The sequence below is a fragment of the Vicugna pacos genome, chromosome 20 (genome assembly GCF_048564905.1).
Source record: "Vicugna pacos chromosome 20, VicPac4, whole genome shotgun sequence".
NCBI classification, from domain to species: Eukaryota; Metazoa; Chordata; class Mammalia; order Artiodactyla; family Camelidae; genus Vicugna; species Vicugna pacos.
Genome location: NC_133006.1, coordinates 14,171,343 through 14,189,951, shown reverse-complemented (window position 1 = coordinate 14,189,951; position 18,609 = coordinate 14,171,343). Strand labels below are relative to the sequence as shown.

Below are 18,609 nucleotides of genomic sequence, written 5' to 3'. Positions count from 1 at the left end.
TTTTCACTTAGCATAATGTTTTCAAGCCTTATCCATGTTGTAGAATGTATCATGGATTTTTAGAAATGCATATTTTGAGTTGTTTTCCCTCATCTTATCACCTTGTCCTTGCCACTAAAAATGATCTTTTTTTTTTTCTTTGAACGTGGTATCCTCTGGTAAGTAAGTTTCTTCTTTTTAGTATTTCCCAGTGAAGCAAAGTGGTTCTTCTAGGATTTGGATGTGCTTATTCTGACTTGTCACTGTCATCTGATAAGGAAGTTAAATTGAAGGGCTGCAGTTTCCGAAGATAGATGAATATGGAGAAAAGTCACCAGACTAGGAAGTTACTGACTTGGGAACTTCTCTCAGGAGTTCTCATGCACTGTCTTAGTATCCATAGGAATTTCATTTGGGGGTTTAAAATGCAAATGGGGTCTTGCTTCCTGGGAGCTGTTCAGCTTGGGTACTGCCTTCCCAGGGACTGGGGTTGGCCCTTAGGCTGCTGTCTGACTTATCTTGGCAAGTCCAAGGCACCCACCCATTCTTTGAGCCCTCTCTTTCCACCTTATTCATAAGAAGTAACACGCTTACTCTGGGAATGGAAATTGTCCTTCCTGATTTCCCCATTGACTTTGAGAGCAGGAACTCGAGGTCAGTGATGCATTCCGTCCTGGACTGATGGTCAGAGGAGACACGAGGGGATTTTCACCCTTACTAATCATAAGGAACTCAGCTTTGGGAACTTCCTCTTGTAAATCATAAAGGCTGTTTTTTAGTGTCTGAGTTAAAAATTCAACCTATAAGAGGTGTTCCTATTTTGATGTATTTATTTATGGCTTTGCCTTATCTGGATTGTGAAGCAACGTTTGTCAAACGTTAGTACGCCTAGGTTCCTGCCGGGATCTTGTTAAAAATGTAGACACAGATTTGGTATGTCTGGAGTGAGGTTGCAATTGTGTGTGTCTAGCAGGCTCCTAGGAGCTGGTGTTGCTGTCCCTCATCTACTATAGACCATACCTTGAGTGACAAGGGTGTGGTACAGGACTAGAGTGAAGAGTCCAGGACACAGACTTTCGCTTGGCACCAGCCCTAGGTCTTGGGTGCCCCTGGGATCTCCCCTTTCTCCTGGAGAGGATGGGTGGAGCCCGGAGCTCCTTTTGCGCATGCGTACCCGCTTACACCCGCTCCACTTGGAGTCCAAGTGAGGGTGGAGATTGCGTCTTCCAGTTGCTAAGAGACGCGGAGGCAGTGCGGACCAGCGGCGGGGGAGAAGCGCAGCGCGGGGCGCTCTCCGCAACCAGAAGGGCTGGGGGCGTAGATGGCGGGGCTGGGAAGGTGGGAGCCTCCTGGGATGGGAAATTCAAGGATTAGGGACCTTCGAGGGTCGCAATGCTCCGGTTTGTCCTTATGCATTTTTAAATGGTTATATTTTAAATGGTTATGTAGGTACCTACATAATATCCTGGATTTTGCCTCTTGGCCTGTAAAATGAAAAATACTGTCTGGCCACTTGGAAAAAAATTTGCCAACCCCTGTATTAGAGATTTTTTAGAAAAAAATTTCCCCTAAATCAGATAATAAAACACAGATATAGAAAAGCCAACCAAGGATGGACCTAGAGATAATCATACTAAGCGAAGTCAGTCAGACGGAGAAAGACAGATATCATACGATGTCACTTTTATGTGGAATCTAAAATATACAAATGAGCTTATTTACAAAACAGAAATAAACTCAGAAAACAAACTTGGCTATCAAAGGGGAAAGAGGGCAGTAGGAATAAATTAGGTGTTTGAGATTAGCAGATAAAAGCTATTTATAAAATAGGTAAACAACAAGGTCCTGCTGTATAGCATGGGGAACTCCATTCAACTACAATATCTTGTAGTAAACTATAATGGAAAATAATCTGAAAAAGAATATATGTATATAACTGGATCATTTTTTTGCTGTGTACCAGAAACTAACACAACATTATAAATCAACTATACTTCAATTTAAAAAAAAAAAGAAAGAAAAGAAAAGTCAAGAAGGCAAACATCTTTATATCCACTATCCAGGATGTGAAATAGAACTTTGCCGCCACCGAGGAGCCTTCCATAGATTCTGCCTCGGCCCCAACCACCTTCCTCCTCCCAAAGGTGACCACTACCCTGATTTTCGTAGTCATCACTACTTCACTGTCTTTATAGTTTTATCCCCTGATTATTCATCCTTAGACATTATTACTATTTAAAACTTGTTTATTTATTTATTAGTGGAGGTACTGGGGATTGAACCCACAGCCTTGTGCATGCTAAGCAAGCATTCTGCCACTGAGCTATACCCCCCCATCTTGTCTGTTATTTTAAAAAGCTTACTTGATATGCGTTTTAAGTCCTTTAAATTATAGATTCCCTCCCTTCTGAATCCCATTCTTTCCCTTACAGTGTGTCTGTTGCAGAGCCAGGGAGGCATGACCTGTAGAGTTTTCCACAGTCTAAGTTTTTGCTGACTGCATATTTAACAACATTCAGCTCATATGCAGCATGTTCCTCTGCCTTCTCTAGTTCATGTACCTGGATCTAGAGGCTGATCAGACACAGATTTGGATCCTCTTGGCCAGACTCTAGACAGTAGTGTGCCCTTTCACCAGAGGGCGCGTTGAGGTCTGGTTGTCTTTCTGTGAGCTTAGCAGCCACTTGTGTACATAAAGCCTATACCTGTTAATTCACAGGAGATGCAACATGGTGATATGCTAATTCTGCCATCTCTTTTCCATTGTTAGTTGGAATCTTTCTCTAAAGAGATGCTTCCTTTAATTTATTATTTGTTCGCCAGTGGTATCGTTCATGGAGAAAAGGCGGGATAAATGCTTAATTTCCCCCCTTTAGTTATCAGTGTTTAAGATAATGAATTTCTTTCCTATCACCTTTCAAAGGTGACCTATTATCCTGTTATTATATTTTTAAACATCATTATGAATTCATGGATTGCAGCATATTTGGTGGTTTTAATCCATTGTAATTGTTCTCTCTGTTAAAACTCAAATTGTCCCACTTTTGGTCAGTGGGAACCTCTTTGATTTGGCTTCCGAGTCTTTTTGACATGACCCTGGTAGTCATCTATAGTTTTCTTGGCTTCTGTGATGACAAAATATTTCTGGCTCATTTTTTGTGCATTCCTCACCCTAGTCTTGGAATCAGCCATTTCCAAAAGTTCTAGTTACTTTTACTGGGAAATGAGAGTTCAAAACTACAAACTCGGTGCTGGGGATGCTCATTGCTACGGGATTAGTTACTGTTTCTAGGTATTTACAGAGGACGGAGATAGGGAGAATATATATTTATAGATAAAATATTTCATTAGAGGGTTTTAAGCAGGGGAGCAACATGATGTGATTTATACTTTTGAACGATTATAACAGTAGGAGAGAATGGACTACGGGGGCAAGTGGGGAAGCAGGAATGCATATTAGGATGTTGTTGTCCAGGAAAGAAGTAATGGACAGGAGTGCAGCAGTGGAGACAAGAAGTGGTTGGATTCAGGCCATATGTGGAGAGACAGCTATATATATATATACACACACACTGGGATGCAGGGAAAGAGGGAAAGGACTGATTTCTAAGTACTGAAATTATGTAGGTAGTTGTACCATTCACTGACATGGGAAAGCCTTGAGAAGGAGCAAGTCTGGAGGGAAATCAGGATTTAGACATCCAAGTGGAGATGTCATTCAGTGTTGGATATAAAATTCTGGAGCACTGAGACAAGATCAGGGCTGCAGCTATAGATTTGGGAGTCACTAGTACATTGGTGGTCCTGGATGAGGTAAGATCACCTAATGGAAGAGCCGGATGGAGGGGACGGAAGGAGGGTCATGTCCTGCGCTGTATTCTGGGGAGCTGGAAGAGTAGACCCCTGCAGGGAAGCCTGAAAAAGCGGCTGGGATCGGGAGGAAAACTGGTAAGAGTGAGGTCACACCAAAGCCTCGAGAAAAGGCGATGATATTCAGGAGAATGGAGCGGCCAGTTGTATCAAGTGCTGCTGAGGGCTGAGCAAGATGAGAGCAGAGACCTATCAATGGACTGGGCAAGATGGGAGAAATTTCAGTGGGATAGTGGGAAGGAAATCCCAATTGGAGTGAGTGAGAAGGTGGAGACAGGAAATATAGGCAACTTGGGAGGGATTTTGCAGGAAAAGAGAAGGAGAAAAAAAGGAGTCTGGAAGGGGCTATGGGCTCTAGGGAGCATATTTATTTTTAAGGACAGCAATATTAAGGCTTGTTTGTATGGAGATGGGTGTGACAGTACAGAGAGTAAATTGACAAAGCAGGAGAAGGGGAGTGTCATTGCAGTAGCAACGTTTTTAAGTACTTGAGGAGACTGAAAAATTCAATACAAAGTGAAGGGATAGGCTACAGTCATGAGCAAGGACACTCCTTCTATTACAGGAAGAAGGGGAGATCTGGATACAGATGCACTAGGTTACTGGATCTGGAGCTCGGAAACAAGGGAGGACTCATGTGCATGTGTCTATTTCCCTAATGAATATGCGGTAAGGTGAAGAGGTGAAATTGCTATCTTGAAAGAAGATTTACTAGGAAAGCTGAATTAGCTGACAGTGTTGGCTGCTCATTTAAGATCTGAGATCTTCGATTAAAACTGAGGCTGATCAGCACTGTGGGCTTTTTGCCATCCATGCTCAGCTGCTCAGGTGCAAGCACAGAGCAGGCGGATATTTGGATGTAATTAGAGCTGGGGTTCTGCCAGCCCAGTGTGATGGAGGGAGGGGCAGGCGTGAGCATGTTTGCAGGGAGGTGGTTGAAGTCCTGAACCTTGGCCAGTATTTGAGTTCTAAACACTATCAACACAGGCCTTCATCTCATCTAATAGCCTTAGGTAGTATCATCTTTCAGATCTTAAAACACAAGCCTTAAGCAGAAGCATAATGATATGTATATATGTGTGGCTCCTCCCTCTCTCCTTTGGAAGATTTGTTTTTTTAATATGGAAAAGGAGACAAGAGACTGTTAGCCTCTAACATTTTAATACATTAAAGAGATAGTCGCTAGTTTAGCAATGGAAAAATTTGTCGTTAAGCTGACTTTTCATCAGACCAGAAGAGAGTGGAAAGGCATCTTTAAAGTGCTGAAAGAAAAAAAAAACCTGTCAACACAGAATTCCATATCCGGCATAAACATATTCTAAGAATGAAGACAAAGAATAAAATTTTCAGATAAAAACAAAGAGTTTATTGTCAGCTGACTGCAACACAAGATTCTTCAGGCCACATGGAAATACTACCAGACAGAAAGTGGAGTCAGTAGGTGAATGAAGAACACTAAGAATGGTGATTGTGGATAAGTATAAAAGGCCATCTTTTTTCCTCAATTTATTTAAAACACATTTAAATGTTTAAAGCAAAAGAATTTTGCAATTGTATAGTTCTATTTAATGTTCCTGTCCTTTATGTTGCACAATATATATGACTAAGAGTATATAGTTGCAAAATTCTTACATTTTACATAAGGTAGTGTCATATTTACTCTGGGCAGACTCTGAGAAGTTAAGAATATATGTTGTAATGCCTAGAGCAGTGGTTCTTCGGTGTGGTACAAAGACTTTGGGGGTCCCCAAAATGCATTTAGGAGGTCTGTGAGGTCCTCCCTTTTCCAACTATGTTTGTAAGGCTGTGTTTTCTTCATATATGCCAACACAAACAACGTATCAGAACAGATTGAATGCAGAAGTAGAATTGAGAACCTATCCATCTTTTATTAAGCCAGATATTAAAGAGAGTAGCAACCATGTAAAACAGTGCCTCTCTTCTCACTCTTTTTTGAGAATATATTTTTCATAAAAATATGTTGTTTATGCTAACATGTAATGGATTTTGTATTTGTTTATAATATATTTTTATTGAAGTATAGTCAGTTTACAGTGTTATATCAATTTCTGGTATAAATGAATATATTCATTTACATGTTCATATTTCACAGTACATATTCTTTTTCACAATAAGTTACTACAAGATATTGAATATATTTCCCTGTGCGATACAGTATAAACTTGTTGTTTATCTATTTTATGTATATTAGTTAGTATCTGCAAATCTAGAACTCCCAATTTATCCCTTCCCACCCTCTTCTCCCCTCCCCTATAACCATAAGTTTGTTTCTGTGAGTCTGTTTCTGTTTTGTAAATAAGTTTGTTTGTCTTTTTTTTTTTAGATTCCACATGTAAGTGATATCATATGGTATTTTTCTTTCTTTTACTGGCTTACTTCAGTTAGAATGTCATTCTCCAGGTCCGTCCATGTTGCTGCAAATGGCATTATTTTATTATTTTTTATGGCTGAGTAGTATTCCATTGTATACATATACCACAGCTTCTTTATCCAGTCATCTGTTGATGGACATTTAGGTTGTTTCCATGTCTTGGCTATTGTAAATAGTGCTGCTATGAACATTGGGGGTATCTTTTTGAATTAAGGTTCCCTCTGGATATATGGCCAGGAGTGGGATTGCTGGATCATATGGTAAATCTATTTTTAGTTTTTTGAGGAATCTCCATACTGTTTTTCATAAAAGCTGGATTTTGTATTTATTTTAATTAAAAATAAATATTGAAAATTTTTAATTTTATCTATCTATCTATCGCTCCCACATAAAAGCTCTTTGGGGGGTCTTCAATGCTTTTTAGGAGTATAAAGGGGTCCTGAAACCTAAACACTTTAAAAAAGCTGCTGTAGAGCAAACACTCAAAAATAATGCAATGAACAGCACTATTCACAATAGCTGAAAGGTGAAACAACCTGAATGTCCATCCATGGAGGAATGTATAAACAAAGGTGATATGCACATACAATGGAATATTACTCAGCCTTAGAAAAGGAATGTGTATTGATACATGCTACAGTGTATGAGGATGTTTCGAGGATGAACCTCAAAAACATTATGCTAATTGAAAGAAGCTAAACACAAATGGCTACCCTTTGTATGATTCCATTTATAGGCAATGTCCAAATAGGTAAACCCATAGAGACAGTGCAGATTAGTGGTTGCCAGTCATTGAGGAAGGGGAGAATAGGTACTGACTGCTTAACAGGTATGGAGTTTTATTTTGGGAGGATGGAAATGTTTTAGAACTAGATAGAGGTGGTAGTTGCACAACCCTGTGACTGTACTAAATGCCACCAAATTGAACAGTTTAAAACAGTTAATTTTATGTGATCTAAATTTTGCCTTTTCTAGAACACATGCCACAAAGCCAGGCATCCTGTGATGGCTGTGGCTCCCCGGAGTCCAATCAGCTCACTCGCCAGAGTATCTGAATGCCCTGCAGCTTCCTTCTTTCTTGTCCTCTGAGCTTTTAGGAATGGAGACAGTCACTGTGGCTTTGGTTTAGAGACTATGATGAGAAGGCCTTTCTACCATAAGTATTTAATAAATTAGAACACAGATTTCCATTATTCCTTCCTGAAATGGGGCCACTATCTGTCTGTTAGGATGTCTGGAGAGTGGAAAAGTAAACACAGAATTAGGAATCCTAGCATTAATGCAATTTGCATTTGCTATCAGCTTTCTACCATTGTCTTTGAGATGCCATTAAAAATGCATGCAGGATGTGAGGGAGATAAAACATATCAAAATTCAAGTGGATTCTAATTCACATCAGCCCTCCATTTCTCTGGCCTCTGGCTTCACTCAGCTTCAGCCATCTGGACCACAGCCCAGAGCCTGGGAGTGAGGGACGAGGGCCTCTGAGCAGGAGAAAGGGCTGCCAGTAAAGCTCAGAAGGCTCAATTCAGGGGAGAGTCTTTGCCACACTCACTTGGCCCATGGAATCAATAACTAACTAACTTACTTACTTTCTTTCTTTCTTTCTTTCTTTCTTTCTTTCTTTCTTTCTTTCTTTCTTTCTTTCTTTCTCTCTTTCTTTCTCTCTTTCTCTCTTTCTCTCTTTCTCTCTCTCCTCTCCTTCTCTCCTTCTTCTCTCTTTCTCTCCTTCTCTCCTTCTCTCTTTCTCTCTTATGGAGGTACTGGGGATTGAACCCAACCTTGTGCATGCCAAGCATGTGCTCTATTACAGAGCTATCCCCCCTCTTTTTTTTCCAGTAACTTATTTTATGTTAATAATGATAGTGCTCCCTCATTGGGCACTTACTGTATGCTAGGTAAAATGCTTTATATGTAATAACTTATTTAATCGTCATAATAACCCAGGGAAGTTACTATTATTATTCCCATTTTACAGATGAAGAAACCAAGAGAGGTTAAGTGACTTGCTTAAGCTCATACAGACTATGGGTAGTAGAGTAGGAATTTGAACCCACACAACCTGGCTCCAGGGCCTGTCTTATTAACTACCTCTACTTACCTCCCATCTGACTCTGTGTGTGTGTGTTTAGTACATATAATTCTAAAAATCCCCAATATTTGGTTTTCCCACTCTCGGCAGATTAGAAATGGAGCCACTGGGAGCAAGTATATGCATAATAACATCAGGAGACAGACTGGTGGCCCGGGGGTGACTGAGGAACAGACAGCTGGTAACCTCAAGCAGTCTGGTTCTTGCAATGAGTCCGTCTGCACATTTCAGCTGTCCTTGCAGGAACCACTAAACACAGTAGAGTAGCATGATTAAAATTTATAATATACAAACAGCTCATACAACTTAAAAAAACAAGCAACCCAATCCAAAAGCGGGCAGAAGACCTAAACAAGCAATTCTCTAATGAAAACGTGCAAATTGCCAATAAGCACATGAAAAAATGCTTGGTATTGCTGATTATCAGAGAAATGCAAATCAAAACTATAGTGAGGTATCAAATCACACCAGTCAGAATGGTCATCATTAAAAAGTCCATGAATGATAAATGCTGGAGAGGGTGTGGAGAAAAGGGAACCCTCCTACACTGTTGGTTGGAATGTAGTTTGGTATAGTCATTATGGAAAACAGTATGGAAAGTCCTTAAACTAAAAACAGACTTACCATATGATCCAGCAATCCCACTCCTGGGCATATATCTGGAGGGAACTCTAATTCAAAAAGATACATGCACCCCAATGTTCATAGCAGCACTATTTACAATAACCAAGTCATGGAAACAACCTAAATGTCTATTGACAGATGACTGGATAAAGAAGTTGTGGTACAATGGAACACTACTCAGCCATAAAACATAATAAAATAATGCCATTTGCAGCAGCATGGATGGACCTGGAGATCATCATTCTAAGTGAAGTAAGCCAGAAAGAGAAAGAAAAATACCGTATGGTATCACTTACAGGTAGAATCTAAAAAAAAGACACAAATGAACTTATTTACAGAACAGAAACAGACTCACAGACATAGAAAAGAAACTTACGGCTACCAGGGAGTAAAACGGGTGGGAAGGGATAAACTGGGAGTTCAAGATATGCAGATACTAACATATGTAAAATAGATAAACAACAAGTTTATACTGTATAGCACAGGGCATTATATTCAGTATCTTGTAGCAACTGACAATGAAAAAGAAAATGAAAAGGAATATATGTATGTATATATATGACTGAAACATTATGCTGTACACCAGAAATTGATGCAACATTGTAAACTAACTACTTCAGTAACAAAAAGATAGCTGTGGCAGACACTATAAGCTGTCCCTAATGTTCAATGTCCCCTTCTCTCTTAGTAAGAGATGCCCCAACTTTTCCATGGACCACGCTGCTATGTCTCTCACTTGTAGTCCTTGGACTAGGAGCAGAAGTGAGATGTACCAAGTCACACAAGCTCTGACCTTCTGCCTTTCCTTCCACAGGCTGGGATGCGGTCTCAGGGGTCAGGGTAGGGAGAAGGGAAACACCCAGGAATTACAGCGAAGGATGAAAAGGGCCTGGGTCCCTGACCCTGCGAGTCACCACAGGCGCCCTAGACTGTTCATTCCTTCATTGGTTACCTGTGAGAGAAAGCAGCTGTCTTGTTGAAGCCATTTAAAATCTCTCTCACAAGCCAATGAACACATCAGGGAAAGGTTACATTATGTTTGCTCTATGTTGTTAACAAAATTGAGGAAATTTCAAAGCATTTTAAAAAGAGTTCAGTAGCAAGTTCTGAGGCCAAGTGGGAGCAACTTTAATTATTTGGAAACATCTCCAGAAACTTTCGAAATGCTGGCAGGAAAAAGAGCATACTGTACTTGGTTGATATAATGAGGAGAGAATGTAAATTCAGTTCAGCTCCACAGATATTTATGGAATGGCTACTGCATGCCAGGCAAGGCTGATAGAGTCCTTGTCCTCAGGGAGCTGACAGTTGGAGTTGGGGGTTTGCGGGATGTGGGAACAGACAGATGAGCACATGGATATAAAAAGTGATCAGTGCTGGTAGGCACATACCCAGCTCCCACCTGGGGCCTCAGGGAAGGCTCTTTGGTGGAACAACCAGAAGCTTTGCTGGCCACTGTCCCAGCTCTTGGCAGGGTTAAGTTTTCCTTAAAGAGACAAGCACCTGTGTTTTATGGAAGCTGGGGCTGAAAAGCCTGTTCAGAGGGTTCTCTGCCTTGAGAAATGTGACCCATGAAACTGACACCTTGAGTTTCCCCCTTTCTTCTTTCCTTCTTGTTCCAAGCTCCTTCCGTCCATGGGATAGATTCCAACAAACTTTAGGATGGCCACGGTGCCTCTTAAGATGTGGGTTACTCCCTAGGATATACTATCCAGGAATCGGAAGGGTCTTTACCTAAAGAGTCTTTTCTTTCACCTTTAAGTAGTGGTAAAAGGGCAAGGAGCAGCCAGGAAGCTGAGTGGTTAAAACAGTGCCCATGGAAGCACGGTCGGCTCACTTTCACTCTTGTCAGTGATGGGCCAATTATTTATGTCTGGCTGTCAGTTCCACAGATGATGATGTTAACCGGAGGGGGGACTATAGGGATGATAAATCGAAGGTATTAGATGGCACTTGGCAGGCTGAGAAAGTCAGTAATTAATGACTTCAGAGCAGTCTTGCAGAAATATTGATTGCCGAAAGACACTTGACGTTTTCTTTTCCCTAGACGGTATTAACTCAGTAGAAGAGTTCAGATTATGGTAGCTGGGGTAGAGGCATGATTTGCAGAACACAGAGGAGAAGCAAGAAAACCTAGAATGGGGTGGTCACGAGAACTGTCTTTCTCAGAATTGTGGTTTGAGGCTGCCTTCCTGAGGGCCTCACCCCAAATTTTTGCTTACCTCTCCATTCCCCAAAGTTGAGCCCTGGGTCTGATTTTTAGCTAAACCCTAAGTCAAAGCCAAAATCCAGCAATTTATGCTCATAAGCTTAAAAAAAAAATTGCCTATAACTTTACTTTAAGGAAAACTGTTTTCTTTCACACACACACGAGCACACACATACACATGTATAAACACATATATACATATCAGTATTCTTCTTTGACTTTTAACAACTATTGATCACATTTGTTTTTCATGCAAAACTTTATGACCAGATTTTTTTTAATGGAATAAATAAAATACCAAAACAAAAAGCCCTTAAATTTTGCTGAAATGGAATTTTAATTATAAATGAGAAGGCTTCGATTCACCCTGGATGAGTTAACACTGTCCTCTTTGATGTAATAAATATATTGAGCAGTAACTGTTTGGCATGCTGTACTAAGTACTTGAATTTTAATCTAATCTCTCCCAGCAAAAAAAAAAAAAAAACCAAAGTATAAAATTGCTTCCTGATGTTCTTACGAGAGAGAACAGAATCCGTGGCCTAGGAAGCCCTGTGTTCGCCCCTCCCTCCTTCATTCTCTGTTGTTTGACCCGATTTCATTGTCTTCACAGCACATATTTCTATCTCTCATTTTCATATTTATTTCTCAGCCGTTTAAAAAAGCCGTTGAAGGTATAGAGAACAAACTAGTGAACACAAGAGTGGAGGTAGTTTACACCCAAACTATTGGGTATAAGATAGGCTCAAGGATGTACTGTACAACATGGAGAATATTGAGCCAATATTTTGTAATAACTGTCAATGGAGAGTACATTTAAAAATTGTAGAAACAAAAAAAATTTAAAGAGTCATTGAAGTGTAACATGGGTGCAGAAAGGTGCCATTAGGTGAACTGCTAGATGGATTTTCCAGTGATCATGGACTTTAAGAAAATATTTATTTTTATTATTGTAAAATACCCATTACATAATATTTACCATTTTAACAAAGTACACTATTTAGTGGCATTAAGTACAGTTACATTGTTGTGCCACCATCACCATCATCCATCTCCAGAACTTTGTCATCACCCCAGACTGAAACTCTGTACCCCTTAAAGCATAGCTCCCCATCCCCCACCTCCCAGCCCCTGGTAACCACCATTCTACTTTCTGTCTCCATGCATTTGACCACTCCGGGGACCTCCTATATGGCCGTGGACTTTTGATATGAAGTGGACTGGCTGTGGTCCTGAGACCAGATACCATGTGCCTCCCATTTCTTTTTATTTGGTCTAAGTTTATTAATGTCCAGCTGTGTGATGACAGTCCCCAGCCAGCAATGGTGCCTTGAAGACTGTTCTCATGGATTTTTCTCTTATTTTCTGTCATCACCGTGAGAACTGCTATGCAGCTAATGTCTCAGTGTCAAACCACAGCCTCCAGTGTGAGTAATAGGAGCTGCCAACCTCACAGTTAACTTCCTTTGCCTGTCACAGTAATAAGTGGATTCCTTCCCCTTAAGTGAATTCGATTAAGTGCTCAGCAGTGATATGAACACCATCTTTCAGAATAAATCTAAGCCACGTTTGAAGGATGCTGCCTGTGATAATGATGATTTCTGAAGGTTTCTTCCTCTGCTCTGAAAGTCTTGCTTCCTGAATGTGAAGGTTTTATATCCAAGATTGTCTGTTTAAAAGAAAAATGTGTTAAGTTTGCAGTTCTGCCTCCTTCCTGCCCTGACCCCGTCCCTACATCTGAATCCTGTTTAGCCGAGGGAGGAACATCTGGAACTTCTAAAGGCCTGTTTCATCCACGAGAAAGGCACGTCTGGCTTCGAATGTTTCTGGAAAATGAAAAAGCAGAATAGGAATTTGAAAAGATTGAACGTTCATGCCTCACGCCAGACCTTGAGAATCACAAGGACGTTTGGTTTGGAGGAGGCGGGCAGTCCTGCAGCGGAGGCCTTACTCTCCAAAGCCCCACAGAATGAACCAGTGAGCAGTACAGGCGTCAGGAAAGTGGATCATGTTTGTTATTGGGGTTGGAGGTGCCTGAAGAGGAAGATGCTTTTCCCTCCTCTTCTACAGTAGCAAGGACCAACAGCCTCCTAACCCCATGGCTGTTTTGGAGGAACTGTTTAGGAGGGACATGACATTCATTGGATTAAACGATGGTTCTCAACTCATCACACCCTCCCTGTACTTGGACTGTACATCCACGCCCTGTACCACGTGGCTTTGTATTAGGCCCCACTCGTGTGGATGGAGTTGTACTCCGATCTCACTTCAGTGATTTGGGGTTTTCCCATATAATTTGGTTTGGCCAACAGAACATCAGTAGAAATAACACTATGCCAGTTCACTCACCCTTATCATGCTTATGCCATTTGACATGAGAAGAACATGCCATGGGGGAGCTGCTGATCCCCGGGGAATGAGACAAATCCCAGGGAGCAAAACTGAATCTAAGGGCCACTCTGGAGCCAGGCTGATCTGCAGCCTGGAGTAGACTGATGTTAGCTGACCTCCAGACCCACGAGTGCTAAGAATATATGCTTTTTGTAGGCCACTGAGTTGGTGGGAAGTTTGTTACAGAACATTATTGTGGCAATAGCTGACTAATACAAAGACCAAAATGCAGAAGCAGAGAGAAAGGGTAAGTGAAGTGGGTGGCTGACATATGAGTAAGAAAGGAAGTGGTGGTGGGGTCTGAGGGTAGAACAAGTGGGGAAGGACCTCCAAGAAGAAGAATGAGGTGGATGAAAGGAAAGGAAAGGAAAGGAAAGGAATACGGCAGCCTCAGCTCCATCAGATGCTGGGATGGGCAGGGAGGCAGAGCAGCGCGCGTGCGCGCACACACACACTCACCCACCTCTTGTGCCTCTGGTGAGCGCTGAGCCTTTCTGATTCCTTTGCTCAGTGTTGCCAATATTGGGAGGTTTCTGGGGAGTTTAAGTTTGATTCCTAACAGAGTCTAGACTTCCAGTCTTGGGTCTACCTGGGCTCATGGTCACAATGTGTCAATAGAGCAATAAAAGAGTCTTAAAAACACAACAAGCCAGTGAATATAACAAAAAAGAAGCAGACTCAGAGATATAGGGAACAAACTCGTGATTACCAGTGGGGAGAGGGAAGGGGGAGGGACAATATAGGAGTAGAGGAGTGGGAGGTACAAACTATTGGGTGTAAGATAGATTACAGGGGTGTATTGTACAATGTGGGGAGAATAACTAATATTGTGTAACAACTGTAAACGGAGTGTAACCTTTAAAAATTGTGTAAAAATAATAAATAAATAAAACCAGCACACACAAAAAATATAAGAAATCTAAGGACGGAACTCTGCTGAATGTCTCGGTACCACTAGCTGGGATGCTCCCTAACTCTAACCAGTCATTTGTGCAGGGAACCAGCCCTCCAAAGCACAGGTGCCTGGTGCGAGCTGGGCTCTGTAAGGTCTTGTGGACTTGGGGAACTTGCTTGAGCTTCCTGGGCTGAGATTTGGAGATAATGGAAATAATAATACTCCATATCCCACAGAATTGTCATGTGGACTGAGAGCGAACATCTGATACAATGCCCGGCCCAGGGTAAGCCGTCCAGAAGTCAATACCAACGACCGGCTGCCATTGTGAAATGAGAACTAATATTTGGTGTTCAGTAAGAAACGGCATATGTTGTTTTTTCTGAGCCCAGATGTTTCATAAAGGTAGGATTCCCCTCAAATGGACTGGGATACTTGACGAAGTCCTGGACTCTCACTGACAATCCTCTGAGAGGAAAGCTGTCCCCTCACCTTTGGTTACCTTCTTCCTCCTCCCCCATCAGCCCATCTGCTGGGTTTTGTTTTCCTTTTTCTCAGGAAAGTCTGTTTATTCTTCATGCTTGTAGGGGAAAAAGGGTGGAGGTGGACCTGAAGGAGCAGACGGCAGGGCTGAGCAGGACACCCCATCTCACCACCAGCTTGGGCTGTGGCCGGACTGTTTTCTAGTTGGCTCTCCCACCGTGAGGTAGGTGACCCGTCTGTCACAACTATGTTTTGCAAAATGGATCAAATGACCTTTGTTATAACTTCAGCTGGGGTATTTTTCATCACTGGTCTCTGAATACTAACATGTATTTATTTTCCTAATCTACTGTGTATGTCTGCTCCCATTCTGTCTTGCACCCTCCTTTTCCAGGGGAGAATTTCCCAGACCCTCCCAGACTCCCAGACCATGCATTTTTACATTTTTCTTAGAGTTTGTTTGGCAGAGCCCATCCGCCTCAGGAGGAAGTCTTCCCCATTTGATTCCTAAAGCCAGTCCTTCCAGAGGCTCTTTGTCCTTGGTCCTGGTTCCGCACCTGAGTGGGGACCGGAGTGGGTTTAGCAACCCTCGTCACAGAGCTCGGGGTGAGCAGGGTGAGGAGGGTGACCTAACCCCTTCCCAAAGGCCTCTAGCTGTTCAACAACTTGCAAAAGGTAAAATCGCTTCTGTTGTTTTCTCTCTTCAACTCTTTCCCAACAGAATAGGCCAGGTGCTGTTCAGCTCCTCTGGCATCAGATTTGAGTTGGCACTTCCTGGTTACAGAATCAGTCATAGAAGGAAATGCCTGTAACCAAAAGCACACACTTAGTCGGCTTCTCTTACCATGTGCATGTCATGCAAAGTGCTTTACATGTGTTTATTCATGAATCCTCTCGACAACCTTGTGAGCTGGGTACTATTATTATCCCCCTTTATAGGTGAGGACACTGAGGCTCATAGACACTGACTTGCCCAGGCGTGCACAGATAGTAAGTGGAAGTAGCAAGGTCTGCACTCAGTAGTCTGGCTCTGAAGCCTGAACTTGAACCCACAGTGTTGTAATACTCATTTTCACGGTATTGGCTGGTTTGAAGGTCACCACAACATTTATTTACTTTTTTTTTTCCTGGAAAAGTAGTAAGTGTTTAGCAATGTTCAGAGATTTGGCAGTCTCTTAATAGACCCTAGGAAGAGTCTGACCCTCCATTGATAAATGTTCTGTTTAGAATATGGATTTACTTAATGCCTCTTTGTCTCCAACTTTGAGCCCCAGGGATGGTTTGCAGGCAACAGGAAAAGTCCATTCAACTTCCTATTATTATGCTAGTATCTCCCCACTCTTAGCCTGATGGAAACCGAGCTAACCTTGTCACCCCTCTTTCCTTTCTCGCTCACACAGAAACTAAAGTACAATTAGACCCGTTCACCAAGATCTGGTGTCCTCAGGCTACGTGTCTTGGAGTTGTCTTTGCCTCCTAGGTTTGGTTGGCTTCTCATATCCAGTAAGTCCCTTCTGGCCTGGCCCTCCTCTGCAGGCAGCAGCTTTCCCATCGGACTTTTCTTGTCATCAGACTAACCTCCTAGAGCACCAGGATTCCAGCAGGAAAGACAGGCATGCTTCAGCTGCGTGATGGCAGAGTGTGATTCAGGGACTCTTCACAGAGGTGCTGCTGGGGTTTAGGAAAGTCAGTGAGGGGTGGGGCTGGGCTCCGGGACTGTAACAGGGGGGAGTTACTGCCACCCCTAGGCCTCAGGGTCCAGGGAAGGGGGCAATTACTGGACCCCAGAGAGAGCTGTGTGGAGAGGGCTTCTAGCGGGAGCTGTGGCCTCAGGGAGAGAAACATAGACAATGAGGTCCAACAGGAAAGGAGCCGGGGGAATAAATACCCTGACTTCTCCCTCCTGCCCTCCATCCATCCTTCCCTCCCTCCAGGGCCTCCCAAGGGACCTGGGGGAAGCAGTGCATACAGGTCAGCCCAGAGCAGGGTCGGGACAGTAGGGTGTGGACTCAGAGGGGCAAAGGGAGGCCATGAGGATACACAGCACACACCACTTTGCTCCATCCTTCATCCACTGAGAGAGCCGCAGTGACTTCCATACTGGGGCAAACCTGGTATTCAAGGAATTCCACAACAACCCCATCAAATTCCGCCTTCTCCCTTCCTAATCTAGAGAACAAGTGTCACACTCACATATGTCACACATGTTGGCAGTCTTCCTCTGCGTGTCTGTTTAATATATTGTATATGTTAAATATATTTAAAAATAGTGAGTATTTAGTTATGTTACTCTGAAATCCAAGCCAAGGGTTTCTGGGGACAAGATCACCCCAGGGCCTCTCCTGAGCAGTCTGACAACCTATGATGGGAGTGCTGATAGCCTGGCTGGTACTGAGATGACAGAGGACCTTCTTCCTACCAAGAGCACATACTAAGAAGGCTCACAGTGATGAGGGCTTGGCTCTGAATCTAGGAAGACGTGGTTTTAAACTCTAACTTTGCCAGTTACTAATGGGACTAGTACTTCACCCCTGAGTCTGTTTTTCATCATCTGTAAAATGGAGATGATTCTCATAGCACTTTACCTTTGTAAGAATTAAATGTTATAATGAATGTAAAGTGATCGGCATGTCATAGGCGCTCAGCTGGGGAAGGGACTGAGTTTTACAGTGCCTGGCACATAGGAGGTGCTTGGGGACTGTTTCCTGACCTGAACTGGTGGTGAAGCCCTTTCAGGATTTGGGAGCTGGAGGTGGTAGCGGGTTCTGAGGTATTAATGCTTCCTCTCGTCCATCTTTGCCAGGCCCTTCTGCCTTTGAAAGTTTTCAAAGACGACGGGTACCGCAGTAATCCACTCATCACCCATTTTACCTCAGCGCCCTCTTTGTATGAGACCCTGTGATGCTTCCGCCTGAAGGCAACAGTCAAGAATCTCCCATCTCATTTTGTTTTTCATGTCCTGGTTTATACTGCCCTCTGGTGTGTGCTTTTGGGACAGCATGTCAAGTGAGGGTTTATGGCGACTTTTTCTTGACATTGGAGAACAGAGGCTCCCCTAAATGGACTGTTGGCAGTGGAGCTGGGGGGAGAGGTAAGATTTGAGATTTCCCCTCCCCCATCTAACTTGAAACTCTAGAAGTTTGCCAGACACAAGAGAATTTTTTTTTCAACCAATGTCCCTGACTGCTCGGCTGTCAACCACGAATACCATCCTTCTAGGCTCGTTTCTGCCTGTATTCCGCCAAGACCCAAAAGGAACGGGGTAACGGTTATTTGATGTCACTCCCCTTCCGCTGTCTGGTTTCCTCTGATCCTGGGCACCTAATTCTTAATTAGAGTCTTCGCTCCAAAGGGTCTGGGTTTGCCGCAGGCCAAGCAAGAACCAGACCCGACCCTCCCTAGCCAGTGCCCCTGCACCTGCCCGGTCCACCTGCTGCCACGACCCTGCCTCGCTGCCTGCCGCTCCTTCTCAGAGCCGAGCCTCCAGGAAGTGAACGCAAAGTGGGGTTGTGCAGGGCGGAGGGAGACAGTGGGGCTAAAGTCCAGAACGCGTCCGCACCCCACAGCTCGCCATGGAACCTGCTAGAAGCATTTGCCTTTTACAATTACGTTGAATCATGAAACTACTCATATGCAACTGTTATATTTTGATCCATAAAAACAGTGATTTCGTA

The 18,609-nt window shown here is 42.8% G+C and overlaps 1 long non-coding RNA gene across 1 annotated transcript in view; it reads left to right on the top strand.

The window, feature by feature from the left end:
• LOC140687687 (uncharacterized) overlaps positions 1 to 18,609 on the top strand; it is a 20,370-nt gene extending 1,761 nt beyond the window's left edge. The window contains exons 2-5 of the long non-coding RNA XR_012062120.1: positions 14,689 to 14,857; positions 15,040 to 15,158; positions 16,336 to 16,600; positions 17,739 to 18,609. This is a non-coding gene — a long non-coding RNA (uncharacterized lncRNA). The remainder of the gene's footprint in view (positions 1 to 14,688; positions 14,858 to 15,039; positions 15,159 to 16,335; positions 16,601 to 17,738) is intronic.